Consider the following 18,425-nt stretch of genomic DNA (forward strand, 5'->3'; position numbering starts at 1 on the left):
CCACTCGTTAGCTTTTCTCTAATGAAGAGATTCTGAAGCTGTTGCAAAAGCAGACAAGGGAAATGCTGGATGTTAAGAAGGTGATCAACTCTTCGGGAGTTTCCTTTTCCATGATCACTAATCACGTATGGAAGATGGTCTGTCAGTTTCTCTAGGATAGGTTTATGCCTGCCAAAACGCCACCGAATATTTGTCCAAAGAGCTTTTCACAGCTTCCAGGATGGTGTTGAAAGGAGTTGCTATTGATTGGAGCACTTACCTCCTCACTAAAATGGATCAACATTTCATCAAAGTCACCAGGGGTAATATTACCAATGTCACATATGGATCATATTTGTCTGCCTTCTTAACCTATTCAGATTTACAGCAGAGTGTGCCTCCACCTCCTCCATCAGATCCAGTACCTCCTCCTCCACCTTCAGATGAGTCAGAACCTATTGTCATAGAGGATGATGATTCTCCACCTCCCCTGGTCATACAGCGCAAACGTTTGAAGCGGGTAGCGGATAAAGCTTCTTCAGTACTTCCTTCAGTGTCCATTCCTACTACCTCTGGTAGTGAACTCCCTGGGTATCTCAGTTGTAATAACCTATTCAGAGCACATCGAGAAGGATCATTGGACATATCAGTTCTCTCACTGAACAGTCTCGTCTCAGGAGATGCAATTCCTTTCCTCTGTAAAGACATTTAAAGTTCCATTGAGTTGTCAGTGACAGCCTTTGTTCAATAGCTGTACGCGTCTTTTTATGAAGAACTCATGCAGTCTAAGGACCAGTTGCATCAGGCAACATCCGAGTTAGCTTCTGCTAAGGATACCCTAGCAGATTTGTTTAAGCAGATGGAACAACAAACCCAATTGGTTGCCACCCAAAGTGATGATATCTCTTCTTTGAAGCTCTAATTACTAGAGGCTCAATCCCAGGTTACTAGCCTTTCAGAGGAGAAGGAGAGGATGTCCCGAGAAGCGCAGGAGTTCCAAACTCTATTAGACGACAAACTTTCAGCTTTACAGACTGCTAATGACACAGTGGCATCCCAAGTCTCCCAAATCAAGCAGTTGCAAGATCAACTAGCAAAGTCACGGTCTGTTCCTCCAAGCCCTAATGTTCCATTGATTCCTTCTCTTTCACAGCAAGACTTGGCTGCTCTTCACAGACAGGCTACCTTGTGTCCTCTATTCCAAGATAAAGTGGAAAGATTGCAGTCCCCAATGGACTTGTTATGGTCTACGTTTGAGCAGTTTCAGGAATATGTTCCACCAAACCATTCTTTCTTTGTCCACTACCACTTATAGAAGTTGGTCTTCTACATGAAGCTTTCCACGATGGATTTACCTCTTCTAGAGGATGGATGGAGTGGGGCTTGGTCTACTGAGTTGTTGACGGAGGTAGTAAGGATGGTGTTTGAAGATTCTGTCACGCCAGATACCATGTTGATGTCATACATGTATCTACGAGGAGACTTGTTAATTCCAGATGAGGTGGATATGGCATGGTATATGGGGGATGTGGTTCTACAAGCTGTTTTGTATGTCAACCATTTGGAGTTGCGCATAGCTGACATGTTCCAGCGTTACTCCTCCAAAGTGGCTGATTGTCATGATAATTCCTAGCATCCCATGATTGATTCTGTGGTTCTGAATCAACGACAAAACACAGCTCCTACCTCTGCCCAGAGTACTAATCAACTGAGGATGGATCTCTTAGCCTATCTTTCAAAACATAATCCGTTTGATTCTACCTTCTTTGATGCCTATCATAGACGATCTCTCTTAGGACCTTTTGTTCCTACCCTCCTATATTACCAACAAATGGCTCACCGATATGCTCTATATCTTTCCCTTTGTCAATCTAATTCCACCACTATTTTACCCCTTCTTTTCCAACCTTCATCCTTCCCTCAAATTCCCATTTTTACATACTGTTCCTTTATTGAGGATAGGGTATTTTCCCCTTCTCCACCTTGTCCTTCTCCATCCATTCATGTACCCTCCACATTTCCTATTTATCAGTTAACACCCTTCCTTAGTGATTTACTACAAATTTTTGTCACTCCTTCTTTAAACTTTTCTTCCTTTTATGATTTTGCATATCCCTCACTTCATCCACTTTTCCTTATTCCACTTCCTTCACCTAACACTTCTATATCTCAACCACCTCAGTTGGTTAGTGACTATGACGGGTTTGATACTCAGATTTCTAGAAGAAGGGGATGGAGTTCGAATGATTCCCTTACAGGACCTCAGATCAATTGGTCAGTAATTCCAGGAGAATGGACAGCTGCCAGTCAAGCTTATCAAAACTATGTTCATTTTGCTCAGCAGTATTCATAGTCTGCATATCCTTCAGTGCGATTAACTGCTCACTTTGCTTGGTACTTGGCGTATATGCATAGGCACTCTCATAATGATTCCAAGCCTATTCCAAAGTTGTGCATGAATGTCAATGTGAGCATGGATTCCTAGCCGCTGGATATATTGTATTTTCATGCCTTTTGTTTGCCTAGTAGATACCTGGTCCTGTTGGAAAGGATGTGCTATCTTCAATTTTTTCAAAATCCTCCCAAAACCTTTGTAGATGAATCCTTGTCTATGGATCGTTTCCGAAAGCATCAATCTTTCAAGAGGGATCATCTTCATTGATACCTTTCCAATGTAGGGTGGATGATTTTTAATGAAAATCTTTTTTTTTTTGGAGGAGTCATTCAGATGGTTGTGTTGTATTAGTGTTTGTGTTGTGAGTTCATTTATGTAAAACAAACGTGGTGGTTTCCTATTGGATTGGATTTTGTGTGCGAGCTACATTTTGGAGAATTGTAGTGTTGAGGTCGTGGTTGCAGAGTTGAAGCTGATGCTGATGAAGAATAAGAAAACTCTTATATCCTTTACAAATTTGTTGTGATTTTCTAGTTTGATAAGCGGTATTAATGTAAAACGGGTTTTCCTTTCTTTGTATTTTTATAGCAGATACAGGTTATAAGTTGGGGTCGTGGTGGATGGATTCTTTTTGAAGAGATATTGAAGATTAAAGTTGAGCTTTTTCCCTGAACTTCTATTCCTTTTTTTTCTGGGTCGCGAGGACGCTTCCTTATTAAGTGTGGGGATATGTTGAGTGTTGAAGTGACTTGTTTTTTGGCTGATTTTTGTTGTTTTTGAGACCTGAAAGGTTGATTTTATGAGATGATTGATTGGTTTGGAAGTGGTTTGAGAGTGTTTTGGATGATATTGATTGTGTTTTGGAAGTTCATGATGTTTATCAGTGGAGATATGTGGTTCTGTGATGTTCTGATAGGTTCTGATTGGTTCTGTATACCTTCTGTTTTGTTCTGTTTTGTTCTGATTGTCTTTTGTAAGGAGGGATGGAGTATGGATTGATGAAGATTGAGATATTCTAAAAGCTTATTGAATGGTTTGTGAGAGTTTGGAATGGTTTGAGTATGAGTTATGTGGTTTTGATGACCTTCTATAACCTTCTGTAGGTCTTCTGTAGAGCCTCTGTCTCTGTTCTGTTCTGTTCTGTACTGTAGTTGTTCTGGTACTATTCTGTGACTGTTCTGTATGCTTCTGTATGTGTTCTGATGGATGAGAGTATAGCTTGGGAAAGTTTTCTAGCCTTGGAAAGAGGTGAATACAAGTGCAAAAGAGCTGAAAGAAGAGGAAGAAGTAGCTGCTGAAGACTCAAGTAAAGACTAGAGTGAAGTGACAGTAGTGAGCTATGAAAGAACAGTGTAGTGGCTCTGGTGACTCTTCATATCAGACATACCTCTTGGGAGGGGTATCCACGACCTAAGAGGGATTATTGAGAGTGATTTTTGTGAGATTGTAGTGAGGATATGATGTATTATTGATAGAGAGAGAGAGAGAGAGAGTCAGAGATAGCCAATTCTACTCAACCAGAGTGATTGTATATGAGAGATTGAGAGAGAAGACTATGAAGATATTGAAGATGAATACTATGTGATGTATTTCCATTCAAAGATGGTGTATTCCTTTGCTTTCTTTGTTCTATTGATGGATTTTGTGAAGATGTTGAAGAATATGGTTGATTCTATCAAATCCGTGGGAGATCTACATGATGTTGTATGAAGATTTGTTGTGCCTGGTGTTCTTTTCTTCATTGTGATCATATGAAACATAATAAACAAGCTTGTTGATGTTACAAGATAGATTTTCTTGCAAGAGAATTCCCTTTTCCTTGGTGTTCCTCTTGGGGCTCCACACTGCATTGATCGAATGATTGTATGGACATGGCGGCTCTGTAAGTCACTCATCTTTGTTGTCCGTAGTTATCATGTTTAATTAGAAATGCATTATTGTATGGTGGATTGATGTGTAGTTGTTTCTTTTTTTGCTGAGTCTATTCAATGCTTCTTTGTGGAGGGACAAGCTTTCAGATGGTGATGATCTATAGCTCGCCCTTGGATCCCTAGAGCTCACACACCCTTCTTTTGTGGAGTCCATTGATTAGGGTTTGATTAGTTAACACAACTTGGCCATTGGCTTGTGGATACTAATGAGCCGACTTGCAATGCATAATGAAGAATGCAAAAGAGTAGGTGCTCCAAGACTTCATTAATGAAGTGCATTCCTCTATGGCAAATTCAGTGGGACAATCAAGTAGGGAAACATGAGAGAGAGAGAGAGAGAGAGAGAGAGAGAGAGAGTTTTATACTGATTCATTTTAGCATACAAAGTTTGGGGCTATTTATATGCAGTCCAAAGAGACTATGAATGATTTATTTCAACTGATAGGGTTGGGTACTCCCCATTTGCAGCAAAAGTTGGGTTTACAAGAGAAAAATGAGTGAATCCAAGGTTCAAACCAAGTACAAAACAGTTGACAAGAAAGTGAAAACAGTTGCAGGGTCGTTGCCTCCTAACAATGATGAGCAAATGGAGAGGGTTGCTAAAAGCAATCGAATTTGAGGAATCCAAAAAATATTTTTCAGCAAAGACATTAGCAAAATTGAAGATCGGGAATGGGGAGTTCACGCTTCTTTCAAAGAGACAATGCTTTGAGGAGAATATGCTGAGTACTGATGGAATGTTTAGAAAGATCAAAGCTATATAACACCATATTGGGGAATATGGGAATTTCCCATAAGTTTAGGACACGTGGTCAAATCTTTGGATTTGTCATAACTTGAATACTATTACTCCAAATCGAGTGCTCTATAGCTCAATAGATTCCATTTTCTAAGCGCTTTCCAATGATAGGTCACATCATATGGTTTTGAGAAACTTATAGGCATGTTGTTCGGGTGCCACCTTTTTAATATTCAAAAAATGGGAATTGGGAGATTCCCAAACTCACTAATATTGTGTTATATTGACAATGAATGCAAAAGAGACGCTCAAAGAGCATACTAATGATACCTTTACCAAGATAATTAATACTAAAATACTTGATAATGTAGATGAAATGGATAAAGTGCATGTAGATGGTATAGACTCAGGATGATACAGAAGAACTGGACATTTTGATTCAGGGTGTTAATATGCAAGATGTAGAAGTTAGAGAGGAGAGCAAAGAGACATTGTGACAATTTTGCTTGTACAAGACAGAGATACTTTCATAGGTGTTTTTCCCAAATTAATCACATAGAGATGCAATGGATTGCAAAGCTAGAGGGGGTGACGATACTCAACCTATGTTTCAGACATGGATGCTAAAACAAGGAGATGTATACATACTTATCTATGAATTTCAAGAGTTTCACCAACTTGAAAAAGGAATGATAGAATATTCAAGTGATAATGATGAATAAAGTTTTCAATCCTAGCGGACTCCATGTGTTGCTAAGTATGTATGATATATAGGTTTTTTAGACCAAAAGAAAATGTATGGGATGTATGCATGCCTTATTGGTCGATTATCCAACGACCATTTGATCTAGGAAGAGGGATATTGCTGTAGGTTACTGTAGTATTCATGTTGGAGAAAAATTGAAGATCTTAAAAATTTTTCTATGTCAGCAAGGATTTATGGTGGCCAAAACTTCTAGGATGGGCTTCTATACCTACGGAAGAGGCCTACCAAGTTTGGTTGTCATCCTACTTGGTATGCAAAAGTTACAGGGACAAGAAGGTCGATGTTTGGCCAAGATTGTGTACAATAAAAGACAGTTGCAAGCTGCGAAAAAGAATTTAGGGTCTGAATTCTGTGAAATTCAGTTATGAGCTCTTCACAAGAGTTGTAGATTAAAATCAAGGCTACAACTTTGCAGAAGAAAGCTTAGCAATCCAATTTACGTATCAAAAGATGTGGATAGTTTTCTACAAGGTGGTCCTGTAAGATAGTTTTTCAGGCACAAAGAGATTGAATCTAAATGATGTAAAGTATTGTATGCGACATATACTTTAACAGAGGTGGATAGGACTGACTTGAGGATACTCAGAGCAGGGAAAAGGTTCAAATTGTTTAAGACAAGAGATACAGAAGAGTATGCAGTGGAGGACTTGACAAAAGAAAGACAAAGATGACAGGGTAGATGAAGATGCACCCTTTTCCTTACCAGGTAGCCTCAAGGCCTGGTGCTATTTATCCTGGCCACAATAGTATGTTTTCATCCCTTTGATGCTTGGTGGTGCTCATTAAGCCCCATATACCTTCCTTACTACTCAATGAAGCACCTAGGGCTGTTGCTTGACAAAGGGGAAGCCTATTCCTTCCTATTTCTTACTACTAACAGTTGTGGTGCTGCCTGAGATTAGAGTACCATTGGGTGGCCTAGAGGCATGCATCATCCTCTCTCTTATCTAAGCCATGATTCTCTTCCTACAGGTGCACTACTAGAGAAAACTCCTATTTTGTAGGATTAGAGATGATGTCTATACAATTGAAACAAAAGGGTTCTATGGAAATAACCTATGTAAAGATACAGCCCAAAGTTCTTTGAAGAGGACAAACATAACCATTATTAAATCAGAAAAAGGTCTAGAATTGGCCACACTAAGAGTTCAAGGTCTGATACATGTACACAGCCTTAAAAAAATTAACAAATGTACAAGTTTGTCTAGCAACCAAAAAAATTCAGAAAATTCATAACACTGATTGATATGTAAACTCCTTCACTTGTTGTTGGCGCCAAAATCTGCAAGACTTGCCTAATGTTATTAGATAGAATTTGATGGGTACTGTAGGGAAAGAAGTTGTTAATGAAAACAACATATGTTAAGGTTACTAAAGGGGCTGATTGTGGATTACAACACAAAAAGGGACTGCAATTTGATGAGGCCAATAAATCAGTAGGCTATAGCTAAGGCAAACCACCCTCCTTCTACACCCTCTTTGCCCAACTAGCAAGTTCTCCAAAACCTAATAGGCCTAGATTAAGGATGTGTAGCGTCCAATGAACCAACCTCCTTTGGAAGACAGGGGTGTATTGAAGCAAACTTCAATCCATATTTGTATGTCTAATGTGATTGACCATAGTTTAATAATGTGGATCTTTGAACTTGGCATATTTCATGTGATATACAAGTGATTTAAAGTCAAAGGGGATGTCTTGCATGTATGTGTGTCTTCTTGGTCAACTATCCAATGGATGTTTGACTAAGTAGGAGACTATAATTGACATGCAGGGATGAACTGAAGATGTCTAAATTTTTTTTGATTAGGGGAAGATTAATGGTGACCGACACATCCAAAATAAGCTTTTATACCTTGGAAAGGGTCCTACAAAGTTTGGTTAACATCCGAGTTTGTATGTAAGAGATACAGAGTCGTGAAGGTCGATGTCTAGATAGGACTACATGTTGCAATGAATAAGTGTAGATTGCATAGAAAATTTTAGGGGTTGAAATATTCAGAATTTTTACATTTGTGGATCTACCCTTTGGGTTAGATAGAGTTGTTATACTAGTAGCAACTCAAGGCACAATGCATCAAGTTACGGGTTGTGGGAGTTATCACTGGTCCCTATTTTGGGATACAGGGACCATGGAAATGATCCCTAACTAAGAGGGCCTCATGGGGACTAGTATCCCCTTGACAAGGGTAGTGCCCTTGGCCTAAGATAAAGGGAATATTCCTTTGTGGACTAGGAAAGGTCCATAATATGGTTGGACATGCTAATCAAACTGCCTTCCTAGGCTACAAAAGGAAGATCCCTCTAAGATCCATTGTTAATCTATCTTTCACCCAATCAAAGTGCTTCTAATAATCTTTAAGATCTTTCTCTATCATCTATCTAGATCGCCATCTAAGCTTCACAGTGGAAGCTCATAGATAGACAAAGCCATCTTTGTATCAGTTCATTTAAAATTAAAGCAGTCTCTCTTCTTCTCATACTTGTTGTGTATTCTCTACTTTTTGCTCAGGTTCTGTTCACTATGCCATGTAATTTCTACATGGTATCCAAGCCCAGGGGGCTTTGAGAGTGAAGAGTAGGTGAGAGACAAGGGTTTCAACAGTGAAAAAGAAAAATTTCTCTATTGCATCAAGTAGCGATACTAGCACATCAGGTGGTGTTGTTGCTTTATGAGCAATTTAAACACTAAGGATTTGTCCACCAACCTTTAGAGTGAAAGAAAGTTAGATGGTACAAACTATACTTTGTGAATGTTTAAAATCACAACTATCCTTAATTATTATGAGCTTCTGGAGATGGTGGTAGGGACTAACACAAAACCACAACCAACCCCCGGCCCATAAAATTTGGGTGTTATGATTCCTCCAAATGTAGATCTTCTACAAGATAGAAATAAAGAAATTTAGATGTAATGTGTGCCTTAGTTACAAGCTATTCTGATAGTACTTTGACCTTGATTTAGTATACAACCAAGGCATTAGAGGCTTGAAATGTTAAGGAGTCAATATGAAATGTAAAATCAAACCAAAATTCAAAACTTAGATAATCAACTAATAGCAAAGAATTTTTCTAAAGGAGAGATAGCTAAAGCATTCATGAGATGGACTAAAAATCTACATGATAAGATGGTTGGCACTGGGATACAAAAGACTATTGAGAAGCTAGCTTAGAGGTGTCTTTAGATTTATCAACCAAAGTCTGATGGATTGGTAACTGTCGTAAACATCTAGGTAAGAGCCTGAGCTTTGACATTTGAGGAATTTGTTCACAATTAATGGTGAAGGAGTTTTAAAGGCTTAAATCCCGAGAAGGTAGCAACAATGGAGATGCTACATTCTCTATCAATGTGAAAGGAAAAGATGGTTCCTCTACCAATAGTCAAAAAAAGAAGAAGCGTGGTAAGAAATAGTTTCAATGAGAGTGTTTCTACGGCAAGAGGAAAGGACATGCAATTGCAAATTGTCATGTCAAGAAGGTAAATAAAAATAATGGCATCATAAAGACTAAAGGGAAGGAGTAATCCAATATGGCTGAAGAAAAGTTGGAGTTATTCATGGAGACAATGGAGGAATTGTGTTCCTCAATGCAAGAAATATCTAACAATGCCTTTACAAGAATCCACCACTATGATGGTTGGGAATGATGCAAAATTCCCTCCACTGAGGTTATTGCAAATGGTAAGCTCAAGAATCTTTCTAATGTATTATATGCTCTAGAGATTGAGAGATATCTACTATCAGTTGCTTCTATAACCAATCTTTGCCACCATGAGGTGAGGTTCACTAAGACAAGTAGAAATTATGGACAGTGTTGGCAAAGTTATTGGCAACGGAGAAAGAAACAACAACCTACTTGAGCTAAGTGCTCTTACATCCACCACTAATATGGGCACAACTAAACTTTGGCATGAGAGATTTAGTCACATTGGTTTTGTAGTGTTAAAATAAATGCATAAGCAAGGTATGGTTGCTCACCTACTTACAGTAACTAAAATGAAGGAACCATGTGAAGCTTGTATGATGGACAAGAAACAAAGAAAGGAATTTTCAAAACAAAGCAAGAACAGAGTTGATAAATGCTGACTTGTGTAGTTAAATGCCTACAAAAGCCTTGGGAAAATCTTCTTATTTTATGTTGATTAATGATGACTATAGTAGGAAGATGTGCATGTACTTCCTTCATGATAAGACTCATTCGTGATAAGACTCAAGCCTTTCATGAGTTTAAAAAAGAGATAAAAACTTATTGATAATGAAGTAGGGAAAAGTTTGAAGAAGTTTAGAACAAAAGGTGGTGGTGAGTTTAACTCAAAGAAGTTTGAATACTTTTACGAGAGCAAAGAGATTAAGAGTCAATTGAATGACACCTCATATACCTTAGCTGAATGGCATTGTTGAACACCAAAATCACACTATTGTGAAAATGACAAGATGCATGCTTAAGGGCAAAGGATCTCCTAATGAGGTTTGGGAAGAAGCTATTAATACTATAGTCTATATTCTCAATCAAAGTTATACAAAGACTCTTAAGGGCAAAAGTCCTCATGAGGAATATTCTAAAAAGAAACCATTTGTCTCACATTTTAGAACTTTTGGATGTAAATGTTATGCACATGTTCCAAAGGATAAGAGAAGCAAGTCAAATCCAAAAACCACAACATGTACCTTGTTGGGTTATAGTGATGAGAAAAAGGCTTACAAATTGTATGACCAAGAGGCAAAGAAGATCGTAGTGAGCCATGATGTGGTGTTCAAGGAGAGGTGTTCAAGGAGAGGCCACATATAGTGGAGGAGGAGAATATAAGTTCTTCCACTTTATTATCCAACAAAGAAGTAATCCATTATGAACCTATCCCGAGAGGCATCCCTACTCTTAAGGAGAATGAAGAATTATCTTTCAAGGATAAGGATAAAGTTCACCAACCTCTAATCACACCACGGGAAAAGCCATGGAAAATCCATTGCCACCATAAGTGAAGTAGCTCTATGATCACAATAATCCTATGTCTACTATGATTGAGAAAAAGGAAAATTGACCAAAGAGGTATCTAAAAATAGAGAAGTAACAAAGAAGTAATCCATTATGAACCTATCGCGAGAGGTGTCCCTACTCTTAAGGAGAATGAAGAATCATCTTTCGAGGATAAGGATAAAGTTCACCAACCTCTAATCACACCACGGGAAAAGCCATGGAAAATCCATTGCCACGATAAGTGAAGTAGCTCTATGATCACAATAATCCTATGTCTACTATAATTGAGAAAAAGGAAAATTGATCAAGGAGGTCTCTAAAAATAGAGAAGCAAAGAAAGGCCTCTCATCACATAGCCAATATGGCCTTGATGGGGCTAAGATTATGGGAGAATTAAAGGAGCCAACATACTTGGAAGAAGCACTTGCCAATCTAGTATGGAGAGAAGCTATGCAAGCTGAGTATGATAACATAATGAAGAATCAAACTTGGGAGCTAGTGGATTATCTAGAAAAGAGGAAGATTATTAGCCCACTAAATGGGTTTGGGAGGTAAAGTACAAGACTGTGGTAGCTTCGAAAAGTACAAAGCTAGATTATTTGCACTCAGATTCTCACAAGTTAAATTATTTGATTTTCAAGGATCATTTGCTCCAACTGCTAGAATGACCACTATTCACATATTACTTATAGTGGCTACTCATAAGTAGTAAATTCACTAAATGGATGTAAAATCAACATTCTTGAATGGTGACCTCAAGGAGGAGGTATACATGGCTCAACCACCAAGGTTTGAGGCCCTCCATTCTAAGAACAAAGTTTGTAAGATTGAGAAGGCATTGTATGGGTTGAAATAAGCCCCTAGATCTTGATACCGGTGGATAGATAGATTATTTTTAGGCTTGAATTTAAAAAGATGTGTCTTAGATACTAACTTGTATGTTTACAGAGATGGTGAAAGATTTGTAGTGATTGTCATATATGTGGACAACCTTCTTATTACAGGTGACCATGAAGATATGATCCATTAGACTCGAAAGGCTTTGAGCTCTAAGTTTGAGATGATAGACTTGGGCTTGTTGTACTATTGTTTGGGGATTCAAGTCTGCAAATCTTCATCTCTCAAAAGAAGTATATATGGAAAATCTTTAAAGTATTTAGCATGATTGAGTGTAAGGATATAGCTACACCTATGGAGATCAATGTGTGTTATTCACTGAGGATACATTAGCACTAGTAGACATTGAGAGGTACAAGAGGTTAGTTGGTAGCCTCATCTACTTATGTAATACCACGCCAGAAATCAGTTTTTCTATTGGGGTTTTGAGCGAGTTCTCAAAGAAACCTCGAGAATGTCATTGGAAAGCTAGGATACAGGTGCTCAAATACTTAAAGGGAACTCTTGACTATGGTATCACATATAGTTTGGGAAGTGCTCTTATAGGGAATTGTAACTCAGATTGGGCATGTGATAGTGATTTCAAAAAATCAATTTTTGGATATTGTTTATCTTTAGGTTTAAGAATCTTCTCTTGGATCAATAAGAAACAACCAACTATGGCATTGTCTTCTACTAAAACAAAGTACAAGGCAACTTGCTTTACTGCATGTAAAGAAATATGGTTAAAGATGATCCTATGGAATATGGGAGTATAGGATGGAGATCCAACAATGCTAAGATGTGACAATTAGAGAAGTTGCATCGCGGTTGCCAAAAATCAAAATTTTCATGCACGTACCAAATATATTGAGATCTAGTATCATTATATATATGACTTGATCAAGGATGGGAGGGTAGAGTGAGTCTATTATCCAATGGAGGAGAATGGAGCAAATATCTTCACCAAAGCTCTTACAAAGGATCACCTTCAAATTCATCTTTAGAGACTTGGCATTGGCTGAGAATGTAGTTCGACATTGAGGGGGGATGTTTGATATGCTCAATGCCCTACCCTCATAAGATTCCACCAATGATCCATGGTTCTCTAAGTTCTAAGGCCCCTATTATGAGAAGTCATATATGAGCCTGAACATTGGGTGGGTCCTCACTTGTATGTAAAATGAGGTCTATGTGATTGGATGGAAAAAAGGTAACCTTTGTGGATCTAGCATTTGGGTTAAATAGAGTAATTATGCTAGTAGCAACTGGAGGCATAATGTATTAAGTTGCATGGTGTGGGAGTTATTAGTGGCCCTTATTTGGGGATTTAGGGACTGTGGAAGTGGCCCCTCAGCAGGGGTCTCGTCGAGGCTAACCATCCCCTTGACAAGGGTTCGAGGGCAACACCCTTGGCTCTATGATAAAATGAATATTCCCTTAAATATTCCCTAATCGACTAGGGAAGGTTCATAATATTGTTGGAAATGTCAACCAAACTACCACCTTGGACTATCAAAGAAATATCCCTCTAAAGCTTTTGACTTATCATCTGTCTCGATCGCCATCTAAGCTTCATAGTGAAAGTGCATAGGTGCATAAAGCCATCTTTGTATTAGTTCATTTGAAATTAAAGCAGCCTCTATTTTTCTCATATTTGCTATGCATTCTCTACTTCTTGCTCAGGTTCTATCCACTATGTTGTGTAATTTCTACAATGGTCAATTTGGAAAGCAAGCAAGGTATACATTTTCACATGAAAAGCATGTATAGAAGAAGCCACTTGAATTGATATATTCTGATGTGTGGGATCCTACAAAGAGTGCAACTTTGAGTGGTTCTGAGTATTATGTTTCCTTCATTGATGATCTTACTCATAATGTAGGGTTTACATGAGAAAAGTAATGTGTTCACTCACTTTAAAATCTTTTAGGCTTTTTCTGTGAATGAGACATAGTTGCATGTTAAATACACAAGTTTGTATGGAGGGAAAAATATCTTTCCAATGAGTATATTTTTATTTTTTGTAGAAAAATTGTGTACAAAGACAATTTACATATAGATATATTCCATAGAAAAATGGAGTTATTAAGAGAAAACATAGGTATATTGCACAAATGGCTTATGCATTGATATCAATTTTTTTTTTTCATTATTATTAGGTTGAAGCAGTTTCTATTACTGTATACATTATGAATAGGACACCCACTGCTACTATACATGGTATAACACCCAAAGACAAGTTTGCATGTAAAAAGCCAAGTATGTCCCATCTAAAAGTATCTGGATATCACGTAGTAAACTAGATACCAAAGCAAAAAAATGTGTATTTATTGGATATTCTTTAGAAGAGATATAGATTGTATAACCTTGTTACACGCGAGTTGAGAGTTAGGATGGATGTGTAAAATGCAGTTGGGATTGACGAGCATGAGAGTGTGGTTGTGTAGAAAACAAGCCCACACTCATAGATATTGAGTGTACCCAAGAGTATCATAGTCATGGTTCTATTGATAGATGTTAGAGTGGCAGATTGAGGTCACATGTTACTCTCATGCTGATATATCATCTCATTTCTCTCATGTTAATGTTGATACAAATGGCTCTTAATAGAGCTTGAATTAGGAGTTTAGGATTCCATCTATTAAAATACCTAATGTTTCAAAGGTACAAGATCATGCTAGAGCTCTTGGTAGTGATCCACGTCTATGTAAGTCAAGTAGAGTGAGAAAGCCAACATAAGTATTGAGAAATGATAGTTATGTAGCTCATTACTATGCATACATGGCTAAGGCTGTGCAAGATGTGAAACCCACTCGTTTTGAGGATGCATTGGTGGGTAATGAGTATTGGAATCATATTATGGATGAAGAAATGGATGTACTTATGGATAATGACACGAGGAAGTTGGTATCTTTACCTAAAGGCAAGAAAGCTATTGGCTACAAATGTATTCACAAGGTCAACCATAAGTGAGATAGTTCTATTGTGAGCACTATAAGGCACGACTAGTTGCCAAAGCGTATGTAGAAACTCTGGTATTGATTATGAGAATAATTTTTCTCCAATGTCTACAATGGCCACTAGAAGGGCTATTGTAGTAGTGTTTGCATAAAACGGTTAGATCATGCAACAAATGAATGTTTACAATGTCTTCTTATAAGGGGAATTTGAAAAGGACCTATTAGGTTGCTTTGTAAGGGCTTGTGAGGGCTGAAGTAAGCACCCACTGCATGGCATGATAGGATTTCAGAATGCCTTGTGAACATTTTATTTTACAAAGCATTGATTGATCACTCACTCTATGTCTATGAGAGTGATGTAGGTATTGGGGTTATTACTACATATGTAGATTATTTGATCATTTTGGGTGATAGTGAGACAAAGATTTATCATGTGAAGGATCACTAGGCCATACCTAAATTACACAATTGGTTTGGAGAGCCACTCTATGCAACTTCCAAAAAAACAACATTTGGATACAATGCGACACACATTGCGCTATATCAAGTCCACATTAGACTATGAATTATTCTACAAAGCAAGTGTAGAGAGTGCACATTGCACTATGTCAAGACCATATTATTCTATGGTGCTAGTATACCATTGGATCTGCATGGTTACATAAATGCAAATTGGGCTTGTATTTTAGAGAGGAGATTTACTTGTGGTTTTATGTTTTCCTTTAGTAGTACTATTATTACTTGGAGTAGCAAGAAACAACTCTAGTACTAAAAATACATACTATAAAGGTGCTGCAATTGCAACATATGACAAAGCATGGCTACACAAGCTACTTGGTGATTTAGAGATGTAGATAGATAAGAAGGTTATCATTTACTATGATAACCTTAGTAGCATTTGATTGGCCAAGAACATAGTGTATCATGCACAAAACAAACACATAGAGATCCATTATCATTTCATTTCAGAGTGGATTATAGCAAAGATATTGACTTGGTTTATGTATGCACAAAGGATCAAGCTGGTGAAATTTTTACCAAGGCCTTGGGATCTTAGAAGCTTCAACGGTTTGGGACTATGCTCGAAGTCTATGGGCCCGTGTTCAGTTTGAGGGGGAGTGTTGAGATATTGACATGAGCCGATATGCACTACATATCTTAGTATGTGGTACAATATTACTCATTGGCATGTTGAAGATCGACATGAGGATATGCTAGTGATTCTATAGCTAGACTATAACCATGCTGTCGTGATGCTGTGCATCCAACACTACAAATCTGAGGGTAGAGTTTTTTGCTAGGAATTTAAAAATTTTAGTCAACATAATTAGGATTTAATTTCTGGTTGTGTGTGTCTTTTTGTTTTCATGATGCATGAGCACAAGTAGTCAGGCTAGGCACAATTCCTTTAGTGCTTTCATAAATTTTTGTGTAGAAGCATCGTTTGAACGATTGCATTACATGGCTTTAATTTGCAAACTAGATGAATGATTGGGCATGAAATTCTCTTCCAAAGCATTATTTTTTGTTAGGGCACAATGCATGGAAAAACAAGTTCATATGAAGGAATCTTTTTTAAGGACTCAAGGATTAAAGGAAAAGGTCGTAATGTTAATCCTTCGCTTTGGACTTTCCCCGTGTGACTTAATTCGAATGTTGCCAGTGCATATGATATGTCTCTTCATATGCAAAAGTGGTTTAACATTTAGCAGCCTACAAAAGCTAAAAGGGCATATTGAGCAAAAGGTGGTTATATTTTGTTGGCTTTTGCTGACAAAGAAAATATATTTTGCATGAGTGAGAAGGCATTTTCAGCAAACATGGAAGGAAAAATTATGGGGGTGCAATTCCTTGGACCATCAAAATTTGGAGTGCTAGATTTTCAGCATAATTAGAAAAATGTTGCACATTTACAAGGCCTGGCTACCTTTTCTAGCACTCAAACAATGCATACTAATCCACTTTCAAAGATTTTACTCAAAGCAACTAGTGATTATCAGGCTTTCACTTCAACAATCTCTGATTTTTAGTGGACACAGGGTTTCAAACACCCACCTAGAGTTTGGGGCAGCTTTACGGCCTATTCTAGTGGCACTCTCGTCATGTACCTGCTACTTTGAGGGGCTTATGGCAATGAGAGACTCTGTAGCATCCATGCAGAAGGCATGAGTTCATTTTGTGTATCCAACAACCCTAGTGAAAGATGCGTCTTGGGCTTTAGATCATGGAGATTCCAAGTGTGCCACACCACCATCTTGGAATCAAGGAATTTGTGTGCTTGAAGAGCTGAATTTTGATGATGTTATCATTTGCAGTCGAAAGAGGTCTGATCAACCTAAGCTTGCTACTGCTAAGGATTCTAAATAGGGTAGTTTTGTAACTGATCTTGGCCATTCGGAGTCTATTCAAGATCAGCTTAGGCAGAGGTGATTGTATTGGTCTAGATAGACATATGGATCGACTATGTTTATTGTAGTGATTGGATTGGTTGGGATTGAAGTGCAAGCTTATCTTCTTCAAGCTATACTACATGTGTTCTCGTCAATCCTCTTTATGTGATCGTCATGGCTACTTTCAAGTAGGCCAAGACATATACTTGGTCATCTATAATGGCATTAGTCAATCTGATGCATGCATTAATGACGAGGACAAGACGACGACTTCCTAAAATAAATTATAGTGATATGTCTATTGGAAATTTGGCACAACTATGATGACATTCAGAATGCTATGATGATATAATTGATAAGCAAGATGTCGAAAGCTATTTGATTATAGCTTTAAACATTTAAATTTTAGCCTTAAGAAAAAGCTAAGGCTTCAAAAGCCTTAGGCTTTTATAAAAAATCTAAAAGCACAACGTGTGAAGATGGAAGAATAAAAACTATATAATGGGCACACTATGAGAGCCTTAGAACCATCAAATCAAGGGAGAGAGGCTAGATGTTGAGCTTGAATCCCTCACCTCCTTGAAGATCTCACTTCAAATTCTAGAGAGTAGGTTTGAGGTGGAGCTTGTATCCCTTGCCTTATTTAATGATTGCCATCAAATTTTTGAGAGAAGGCTTGAGTTTGAGCTTTAAGCCCTCACCTACATCAAAGTTTCCATCGTCATGAGTCGCATGAAGATTGACTTGAGTTCCAGCTTGGTTGTGCTGCTTGCCTTCCTCGAAATACTTCCCATAAAATTTGATATCCCACCTACTAATCTTCTCTCTCAGGTTGAGAATTCATCATTGTATTTCCCATAACTCTTTTGATCTTTGGCAGGATGCTCTCAATGTGGTTTCTACACTAACAAAGAGGTGGAGATGGAAGGATCACTTGTAGAATGGCATGCAATCACCACCAACAATGTCTTTACCTACCTCCACTTCTCCTACTTCTCCTGTTACTCCATCCACTAGTTCTCCTATTTCTCAGCCTATGTCTATGCCTACTTCTTCGCCTATGCCTATTCCTACTGCGATCGTCAAACCATCTGCAAAACCAACTATCGAAGATATAGTGGAAGAAATTGCAAAGAACTTAAAAAGACCTACAAATCAAAATGACCAAAATGGAGCAGCAACCACTTAGTCTTGCTTCAATTTCAGCCCCAACTTCTTATACTTCTATAAATTCTTCCAAGAATAATCGTGTTCATCCTTGCATGTGGTGTGATAGTCCAAACCATGAGCGAAAGGAATGTCAGGATTTTGAAGAGGCAAAAAGGCTGAAGTTGGTAGTCTAAAAGTAAAAAATGACATGTTTTGGGGATACAGAACATCCAATAATCAAACCAAATTTTGGTAAGGGTGGTAT

At 37.9% G+C, this 18,425-nt stretch overlaps 1 non-coding gene across 1 annotated transcript; it reads left to right on the top strand.

Moving 5' to 3' along the window:
* The first annotated feature begins 2,982 nt into the window (after positions 1-2,982).
* LOC148017417 (small nucleolar RNA SNORD36) lies at positions 2,983-3,051 on the top strand. Its single transcript, XR_015688006.1, has one exon. It is a non-coding gene; the product is annotated as a small nucleolar RNA SNORD36 (small nucleolar RNA).
* The last annotated feature ends 15,374 nt before the right edge of the window (positions 3,052-18,425 follow it).

The sequence above is a fragment of the Lygodium microphyllum genome, chromosome 22 (genome assembly GCF_053477565.2).
Source record: "Lygodium microphyllum isolate KBCC chromosome 22, Lygodium_microphyllum_v1.1.10, whole genome shotgun sequence".
Taxonomy (NCBI): domain Eukaryota; kingdom Viridiplantae; phylum Streptophyta; class Polypodiopsida; order Schizaeales; family Lygodiaceae; genus Lygodium; species Lygodium microphyllum.